This window comes from Sinocyclocheilus rhinocerous, unplaced genomic scaffold, assembly GCF_001515625.1.
Source record: "Sinocyclocheilus rhinocerous isolate Xijiao unplaced genomic scaffold, SAMN03320098_v1.1 scaffold1163, whole genome shotgun sequence".
Classification (NCBI taxonomy): domain Eukaryota; kingdom Metazoa; phylum Chordata; class Actinopteri; order Cypriniformes; family Cyprinidae; genus Sinocyclocheilus; species Sinocyclocheilus rhinocerous.
The window spans coordinates 150,636-161,542 of NW_015642328.1; the positions used below are offsets into that span (position 1 = coordinate 150,636).

At 38.9% G+C, this 10,907-nt stretch overlaps 1 pseudogene; it reads right to left on the reverse strand.

Annotated features, from left to right (window-relative positions):
• Positions 1-7,439: 7,439 nt before the first annotated feature.
• Positions 7,440-10,009, reverse strand: LOC107755775 (type II iodothyronine deiodinase-like; annotated as a pseudogene).
• Positions 10,010-10,907: the final 898 nt, after the last annotated feature.

Below are 10,907 nucleotides of genomic sequence, written 5' to 3' on the forward strand. Positions count from 1 at the left end.
TAAAGAAAATCTATTTATGACATTATTTTTGACAGCATCCTCATTTTTACAACTTTTTTACTCAAGTGCCTAAAACCTTTAACAGTACTGTAGCTTTGCAGGCAGGTCTCTTGAAGCATCTTGGAGATGTTGCTACAGTTCTTCTGGATTGAGTCTGTCTCAGTTTGTTCTGTTTCTTCATGTCATTCCAGACAGACTAGATGATGATCATGAGATCAGATCTCTGTGTGGAGCACTGGCTTATTGGATTATTACAATTAATGGCAAAATGAATGTTTGGAAATGTAAACTGATATTTCCTACTGACACAGCAAATAATAGAAATATCTGACTTAGCCATTTTTTTTAGCTGGTGAAAATACTAGTGTTCTAATAATTTTTATGTAATATATCTATAATAGTATCTCATTGATTATAAAATAAAACTTGCACTGAAACACAAGATCTTTGGATCTTTTCAAATCATGCTAAAGAATATAATCAGCAGGTTTTACACAAACTTGAAGTAAAAGGACAAAACGAAAGACAGCCTGGTATTAAATTTTTAAATTAAACTTTTTACTCAAATTATGCTAATATAATTTGTAAAGGGAAAAATAGTTATAAAATGGAAAATTGAAGCAATTTTCTAGTGCTCGTTTAGTCTTAGTGTTCATATCACAAAATATCAAATTGTGCAAAGTTCGGCTGAGTAATTAGTACAAAGCACAATCATGCAAAATACAAGTTCAAATAGTGCTTCCACTGTTCTCTGTTACTGAGTGCACAGCGCCCTCTAGAGACGTGTGTGTGTGTGTGTGTGTGTGTGTGTGTGTGTGTGTGTGTGTGTGTGTGAGATCACTGGAGTTCTGCAGGGGGGTGATTCTGAACGAGAGCCTGTGGTCAAATCCGCTGCCTGTTCTGGCCAGCGTGACACAGACAGCATGATGTACCAATGCTGTATTGTACGAAGACAATGCCACAGTTCTCCCAAACATTCCCTTTTACCAAGTAAGTGGAGCAAAATGTCGGTCACAGAACAGTGTGGTTCTTGTAAAGACTTCCTCCCTTTTGTTTGCGAAAGAAAAAGAAAGGAGAAAAAGACTTTGTATAGTTGGAAAACTACCTTCATGTGACCAAGTCTACTTTATGGCCTTTAGTCTTATTCCAATATATTTATATATTGTTGTATAACTATAATGTAAATGTACCTAAATGAGTGCTTGATCATTGGTTGCTGAAAACTGTTGGGATTTTTGGGAAGGTATGAGATGCACTCTTAAAAATAAAGGTTCCGAACGTTTTATTTATTTATCTTTATTTTTTGTTTTTTGCAGTAATGCCATAGAAGAACCATTTTTGGTTCTCCAAATAACCTAATTTTTTCTTAGCGTAAAGAGCTATTGTGGTTCTATGGATGTTAAAGATTCTTTATGCAACCATCAAAGCCAATAAAGAACCTTTATTTTTAAGTGTGGGGGATAATGTTATCATAATAATTTTTTTTTTAAATGTAGACCCAAAAATTTTAATTACTGTATGTCATGATGTTCTAAAACCTATGACTTTCTTCTGCAGAACACAAAAATAAGAAATACAATAAAATAACTTTTAAAGTATGGACAAAAAAAATGTAGATGTTTCGAAATCTACATGAAATCTACAATAATGTTTCAAAATATGTTCTGAGGAAATGATGATAGAAGTATTTTTGGATTAACTATCCCTTTAAAAAATTACAGTAACTGATGGCATGGACCACAAATCAGCATCCTAGCATCCCCATAATGATCGATAACATGTGTTCTTACTCTTACTTTGCCTCCAACCTAATAAGAGGAATATAAATCAATATAAAGATGATGACAGATAGTAAACACGGGGTATGAATTCAGATCAGACATAGATCAGAACAGAATGAGTTTAGTATTGACATACCGCATTTGCTGAGCACTTCACAGCATTTAAGGAAAGCGCATTTGGAAAAAAAAAACTGTGGAAACAGGAAACAAACTCTTAACAGATGTAACATTTAACCGAATTTACAGAGAATGAAGGTGCATACCAGGTTTAATGGTCCTCGCCTAAAAACCTGAAGATTTTCATAAAAGTGCTAATTTTAGTCAATGAGGGGGGAAAAAACAGGGAATTGCATAAAAGAATGGGTTCCACTTTATATTAGATGGCCTTAACTACTATGTACTTAGATCAAAAAATAAGTACAATGTACTTACTGTGTTCATATTGTATTGCAAAACACTTTTGCTGCTATTGAGGTGGGATACGGGTGAGGTTAGGGACAGGGTTGGAGGTATGGGTAGGTGTAAGGGATGGGTCAACAGTGTAATTATAAATATAAGTACAATGTAAAAATATGTATGTACACAATAAGTACACTGTACCAAATGATTAATTTAAATGTAAGTACATAGTTAAGGCCACTTAATATAAAGTGGGACCAAAAAATGCGTGAAATAATCTATATGGAACTTAAAGCACTACTCTTGTTTTAAAACTCAAGGGATGCTTTTAGAATTCAACAGTTTAAGTCAGAAAATAGAAAGAGACTGATTAATAAAGGAGTAGTTCACTCCAAAATAAAAAAAATTTGGTTATCATTTATTCCCTTTGCTCTTTGACTTTCATTGTATGGGCATTCTTCAGAATACTTTTTTTATTTTCCACAGAAGAAAGGGAGTCATACAGGTTTGGAACGACATGAGAGTGAGTAAATGATGACAGAACTTGAATACAAGTCATGTGGAGAGAAAATGTGAGTGTAAACAGCTAAAAGCCTAATCTTGCTAAGTTTGGTGGCTTTAGCATGAGAGACGAATGAAGAAGCATTTTATTCATCAGTAATGGTCTACGGCGACAAAATGAGAGTGATGAGAGAAAAAGCGTGGAGGAGAGGAATCCGGTCAGAAAAATAAGCACGTTTAAGTTGATTTGACAAGTGCATCAGGCCAACATAAATATTAGGTTTCTGTAACAGAGCTTTTCCTGCGAATGAGGAGGAGTTCGGCCTGTGTTACTATGGAGGTGCACTGGCAAAACAAAATAACATTTGCAATGGTGAGAATAACTGTTTTGCCTCCTCTTATCATGAAAACAAGAGATGTTTTCGTGGAGACATACTGCGAATAAACGACTGGAAATACAGACTCCATCCCGGGGCGGCTGTCAGAACGTTGAAATGTTTTGTCAGAGTAATGAGCCGTGTTGGTCTCACTCCTGCAATAAACTCAGCTTAACCAAAAGACTTTAAGAAGAACCCACCTGAGATCCTTCATGCTGGAAAAGCTACTGCAATCTGCAGTAAATCTTTCTAGAAACGGCATTGTAATTATCCAACTTGAGATTGTAAGGTGACCCAGTCACTTTAGATGTTCCCTACACAAGATATGGCAGTATTTCATTGCATATTATAAATCTGCATGGGTAATTTCTGTCAACGTAACCGGCAGGGTTTTTCCCCCTCTGGCATAAGATCATGAGTGAAAGAGAACTCTCTATAAAAATCTAATTTACTAGATAAAGCCTTAAAGGGAAAAAATTTAAGTCATACTCAAACAGATATTTTTCGAGGAATGTTTTTGTTTCATTTGAAAGATTTACTTGAGTTTATTTAACTAGCTGTAATATATTTCCGGCTAACACCTGTTTCTGACAGCCTACCTATTTTTGTAAACACTGGATATTTTTTCATTTAAGTAATATGAAGTTCAATCCGCTGAACAGAGGTGGACTACAACGTGCCTTTCTTTTTAACATTTTAAATGTCCTGCCATAAAACCCCAATGCAAATTAAAACCAAATCTGTTTGGCCTCATGAAAGATTAGTCATCTTGCACCTCAGAAACCATCTCTACTAAATATAGTTTAGTCTAACTCAGCTTCTGAGATAGATTGGCTGTCAAGTTTTGGCATGAATCTGGATTATTTAATGAGTCTGTAAATTAAATTAAATATCAAACCAACCAAGTCATCAAAGAGCTTCTGGAAGCTGGCCTCACAAGATTTACATCTTTATGGTCTATTAAATTTATTCACATAAAATTCAGCATCTGTGAGCCCAGATTTATCAGACGAGCAAGATATATTCTTATGATTTATGACTATTTCAACCTGATTCATAATAAACTGATTAAAAAAAATGCATCTAGACATCTGTGCGGCATCTTAATTCAAGGTCAAAAAAATGAAATGCATGTGAAGGATGGAGAAAGAATGTTTCGAACACATCTTGTCTGATTTGCTGCGTCTTTAATCAGCCAAATGGCACAATAAAACAAACTTGGCATTAAACATAGTAGGAAACAAGGCACATGTATCAAGCTGCCAATCAACATTCTTAATAGCTCCTCTCAAAATATATGTACAATACATTCAGTATTAATTCATACCTAAAGTTCCTTTTCCATTTCAGTTGTTAGGCTTTCACAGCATCAGGGAGAAATGAAATGAAGAATGTGTTAATAGTAATAACGCTATTATTATTAATAATATATTTTAATTTTTGCAATAAATTGATCAAACAGTTTGTACCTTACAGGTCAAGAACGGTTTCAAGCATAAATGTTAAACTGAATTTCTTTATAATGAATTATGATTTTGAGCATAGCTCTTAGTGATAGTCCCATAGTCTTATCTACTACCAGTAATGTAAGAAACCAGAGTATGTTGATTAGCATAAGTTAAGTTTGCTATATGCAGATATGACCATATATCAGGCCATAAAACAATCAGCTGTAAAACATGATATATAATGTTATATGAATTCCAGGTTGTACTGTTTGAGATGAATTACATGTGTTTTTTAGCGCAGGTTGGTCCTCAAGCATCAAAGATATTTGGAGCATGTTCAGTTTGAACTCAATTCAAAGTGCAAATACTTGGCTCTAGAAGCTAACCTTTATACGACTTAGATAAAAGCATAATTTTGTCTTATCCATGTGTTGTATCAGTGACTAAGTGCATCTCCAAAAGCTGCTAAGATTCTTACCAGAGTCAAAGAGAGGACAAATGAAAATAAAACATAAGATTATGTTGATAATAACATAAGAACTTGTTAGGGTGGATTACTGTGACAGTATAGACAGGTGCGTAGCTGAAGAAGGAAAATTAACTCACATTTACAATGCAAGAAGGTGTTTGATTGACCAGTTTGATTTGTGATGCAGTACAGTCAAATCCTTACTGCTTAATATCATACGATTCTCAGAAAGTTTCCTTAAAGGGGTAGTTAAGCCAAAAACGAAAATTGTGTCATCATTTACTCACTCATGCCGTTTCAAAACTTTTGACTTATTTTCAAAATAAGATGTTTTGAAGAATATAGAAATAACATTGGACCCTATTGACTTTTATTGTATTTTCATTTTTTTAAATATCTTCTGTTTTTTTTGGAACAACATTAGGCTGAGTACTGTTAATAATGACAGAATTTTCATTTTTGAGTGAGCTGTCCCTTTAAGATCTAATTATCTTTAGGAATTTACCTTTTTCCCCTCATCAGATTTATACATGCAGGAAAAAAGTGCATTAAATATGAAAAAAATGTTTGGCATCCCTCGGGTTGGACTCTGAGTTGATTTACTGAATATATTGATATTAGGACTAAGATCATTTTTCCGAGAGAGCGGTCAGATCACATCCAAACCAAATAGTCCACTGTCGAAGTATGAACATAAACGGCTTATCTTTGAACTGCAGACACATACATTTAAACGCTTGCATCAACATTTCATTTGAATTTATACTGGCCGATTTGGCAAACGTCCGCTTTTCTAAGGAGTCATGTTTTGACCTTATCTGAATAAATGGGACCAGGTTTCCCCCCCTGGTCCCGCGTCCTTGTTATGCCCTATAAATGAGAACACTTCTTCACACGCTGTTTAGAATTCTGTTCAGTACCTGTTTACCAGACGCATTCCTTAGAAAGCACACCATGGGACTCTTTCCTGGAGTGGGGCTTGTGTTTGTTGCTGTTGTGTGGCTCTCTTTTCCGATGCCTCCATCTTTAACGTTGGCAACCTCCCTGCTCCATCGTGCAGCACGATGCCTTCCAAGACTGAGACAGTCTGTGAATAACGTCTTAGCGGTCCAAATGGACTAGTTCCGCTCGGATAAGCGATGCCCGGTTCTGTTTCATGGTGCTTCCCAGGGACATGTTCTCCCTGAGCCTTTGCTATTTAGTTATTGGCAGCCTCGAAGACGCAGAAGTTCAGCCAGAGACCTCTGCGTCACACGGTTTGATTGTGTTGCACATGTTCAGACCCATCAGCATGCATTTCTGCAGACACATATTTAATGGGGGGAAAAAAAAGCACATGTACTCCTTGACCCCTTATGGCTGGGGCATTTCCTTTTTTTTTTTTTTTTTTAATTGGTCATCATGCAACATTGTCTCCATCTGGAGCTTTCCACTGAACTTTTTCCCTCCCTTTTTCAATCCAATCACCCCTCATTGAAAATTCCCAGAATCAAACATAAAAACTGGGGGGAAAGTCACAGTCAGCAGCAGTTCAACTTTATTTTTTCTTGCCTTTTTCTCATTAAAAGGAAGAGGACGGTTGTAGTACATGAGAACAGTTCTGTGAAACAAAACTCAAAGCCTTCAGAGTGATTGTTTCAGCATGTTAGCAGTCGTGCTCATTTGGATCAGGACAGAGAGGTGTGGTCTGTCATCCAACCACAGACAGGACAGAAGACCATTTCGTCTGTGATTTTCATGTGCACACCAGCGCCGTATTGACCCAAATGAGCGACTGCCGATGACATTCGAACACTTTTCTCTAACATTCAGGAGTAAAATAACTTTTCATCAGCTTTCCTGTACACTGCAGTGAAGCCAAGTCCGGTGGCTGAGGCCATTCATTTGGTGATTGTTAAGTACAATACGGGCCGAATGAGTTAGTAGTTTTCAAAATGGGATGCCGGGAATGCTTTTATTACCGGTGCAAATGAACTGAAGCTGATGATACATGGAATATGAACGATTGTCAGTTGAAGAGGGGAAGGGAAAGCGTTACAAGCGCATAAACAGGCCACATATTAAAAATAAACATTGAATGTCAATAAAAAATAAATTATTTTCTTTTCATATAAAAGCTGGGTACTTGTGCTTTCTCTTCTTTTCAGCAATTTGGTTTTCTTTTGTAAGCAATATATGTTATGTCGCATAAAAATATTGCACACTTTAACTCTACGTTAATCGCAAAGGAACACGTTATTAATAGTGCATCTACAAATCGTTTTGCTGGCAACAATGTATTCTCAAAATTGAAGTGCAAACCACACTGTCAGTATTTAAAGTCTATATTCATTTAATTATTTTTGTAAAGTGGTTAGGAATGTAGGACACCTGCTGATCATTTTAGACAATTCAAGAAAATGACCTGGAGCCCAGCCCAAGTGTTTCCACCGGAGCCACCGTTAAACGGTTTGGAAAAGCACCTAACCCTCGATTTCTCTCCATTATACAAAAATAAAATCTTATAGCATTCACAGAAAAGGCTATTTGACCTCTTTTTCAAAGAAATTATCGCTTCCCGTAGCTCTTCTCGAGCCAGTGCCGAACATCTTTAAGGTTGTAGAAAAATGGACCCTTACCCCCAAGGTAAGCGATTTTATTCTTCTGCACGATGCAAACCCGCTCGTAGGCCACACCGTAGGCTACGTTGGCATTGTTGTCCATGTAATCTGCTACCAATTGGCACTGAGGAGGCAAAGAGAAATGCTCCAGAAGTGTCCGGGCGACAAACATCCTCTCCTCCAGATTACGGTGTTTCCTCACTTCAAACGAAAAGTTCTCCATGGGAGGAGCCGCCCAGCCGTCTGAGGGGTGAGCCTCATCGATGTAGACAAGCAGGAAGTCTGCCACATCCGAGAATTCCTCCACCATCCGCCGGAAAACCGGCAGCTGGCTTATAAAGGGGGGTCAAGTGGCCGAGCCAAAGTTGACCACTAACGGGCGGTCAGGAGACTCGAAGTCCAGCAGATGGCACGCGTTGTGGGTCTTACCGCTGATGCTCCAGCATCTGTTGATGCCGGGAACCTTCACCACCTTGGAGTTTGGAGCAGCTTCGCCCAGCTTCACCTGAACAAAACAGTTCCACATTCACACATTAATATTTTTGAGGACATTAGAATAACATGGGCAATGAGCCATAATGCCTAGTGGCCAGCCGAAAGATCAGTCTCATGACTACACTGAAATTTACTTCACTTTGGCTTAGTGGGTTTATTGGCCTCTGTTGTTATGGAGACTCGAGTGATGTCACCAGGGTTGAGATCTCACATTCACAGTTGTATATATACAAAAAAAAACACACAAATTCTTTGGGGCTTTGTCACTGCTCTAAATCGATGTTTTGGGCTTGCACCTTTTAACACCATCTGTAAGAACTTTTAAGCATCTTGTAGAAAAAGTACAGCGCATGATCTCTCTGATCTCACAATAGACTTTTGAGCCAGATATTTGTTTGTAGTCAGATGTCTATGAAAATGCCGTTTCTGTGACTTTATATCTGAGGGGTGAGCCTCATCGATGTAGACAAGCAGGAAGTCTGCCACATCCGAGAATTCCTCCACCATCCGCCGGAAAACCGGCAGCTGGCTTATAAAGGGGGGTCAAGTGGCCGAGCCAAAGTTGACCACTAACGGGCGGTCAGGAGACTCGAAGTCCAGCAGATGGCACGCGTTGTGGGTCTTACCGCTGACGCTCCAGCATCTGTTGATGCCGGGAACCTTCACCACCTTGGAGTTTGGAGCAGCTTCGCCCAGCTTCACCTGAACAAAACAGTTCCACATTCACACATTAATATTTTTGAGGACATTAGAATAACATGGGCAATGTGCCATAATGCCTAGTGGCCAGCCGAAAGATCAGTCTCATGACTACACTGAAAATTACTTCACTTTGGCTTAGTGGGCTTATTGGCCTCTGTTGTTATGGAGACTCGAGTGATGTCACCAGGGTTGAGATCTCACATTCTGAAAACTAATTAAAACTCATTAAAATAATAATAACCATAATTGCAAAGTGTTCATAACATAAAATGTATATTGCCCTTATTTTACAGCATTTTCATCAACATCTGTTGTTTTTAAATGCGCTTTAAAGCCAATTTGACGTCACTGTGTGTCCATTGATATTATGCAGTAGCCTACTTAAGAGTAAATATAGCTATTGTAACGTGGACACTAAAGTCTAACCAAACATTGCATTATGTATATTTAACATTAAAACAACATAGACAAATAATTCCCTTAGCCCTTTGAACTTGTTTGAGTCATACTCCACAGTGTGCAGACCAAGTCTTGTGCTCTCAGCTTACCTGTTTGTAGGCATCCAGCAGAAAGCTGTTCCATATGGAGCGCACGCCGGCTGTGGTTAACATGCGCTGCCACTCACCAGTGGAGCCCGAACAGCTCAGGAGTGACACCACACGCTTTACCAGCACTATCGAATCATACAGCACGAAAAACAGGCAGTTGGAGAAGAAACCAGGCAAGATCTGCAAAGTTACCAGGAGGTCCACACTAAGCATGCCCATTTCGCGCTGTTTTATAACAGGTGGTTGACGCGCGCTTTTGCTTATTTAAGTTCACCTTTCCGACTCATCCTGGTCAGATATCATCTCCTCTGCCGTCCCCCTTCTAGGAAACTTTCATTCACCTAAAGAAAGCAAAGCCGACCTAAGGATGTGGGCGTTTGCGCGCGGTGAGCCCGAATCTGCGTCTGTCCAAACATCAGGCGTCTTTACGCACAGAGGAGCGCTGGTGCCAAACGTCCCCCTCCTTTCCGCTTTACAATTAGCTAGGCTACCCGTTGGGCAGGTTCCTGAGTCGCTCTGCGTCTTTTTATACCGTAAATCATTCCGGGCTCTGAAATAAAGCCCGCGGGGCTGGTGGGAGCGTGACGTCATTACGAGGGCTTTTTCTCCGGACGAGACAGGCAATAAAAGATGAAAACAGATTCAGCGCTTTTTAACGTCAATTGCTGATTACAACAGGAGATTACGTGTCCCTGCATGAAGACACACGTTTGCATTGATTTGCATTAAATCAATCTTTTGCGTATAAATGTGTTTTGTAATGATATAGCGAGGTCTAAAAATTATTGAACACTGTCAGTTGGTATTTAAAACATAGATAGATAGATAGATAGATAGATAGACAGACAGACAGACAGACAGATAGATAGATAGCGACAGACAGACAGACAGACAGACAGACAGATAGATAGATAGATAGATAGATAGCGACAGACAGACAGACAGATAGATAGATAGGTAGATAGCGACAGACAGACAGATAGATAGATAGCGATGACAGACAGATAGATAGATAGATAGATAGATAGACAGACAGACAGACAGACAGACAGATGTGGAAGATGTTTGCCTCACATTTCCAAGGCAAGACCAAGCCTGTCAGGACAAGGCAGGATATGTTTGTTTATTAAGATTAGATCATCATTGTAGATTCTGCAGATAAGTGGGTGCTTATCATTGTTGCAGTTGGAGGAGCATAATTCTGAGCTCTGACGCACAACACTTAACGCAATACTCTCTCACCCATTGAAGAGGGCTGTGGCCTCTCCCACAAATATTTCACCATTATGATTGACAGCGTGAAGCCATCCTCAACAGTGTTTGCTCTTGTTTATCACTAAAGTTCCCGATTCCTTGCCAAAGTGGTTCGACCGCTAAAGTCAGACGAATTCTTTACATTTAATAACCAAGTTCATCTGGAGGCGGCGATCAAAGCTCTTGAATCTCAGGGTGATGACCCCCAGCGTGAATCCAGATATGCGGCGAAGCGATTACAGCAGCACTGTCTCGTATCCCATTGACCCAGAAACTTCATCCAAGCCAATTAAGGTCAGCAACACAAGGATTCCTTTTTCCAGTGGTCATTTG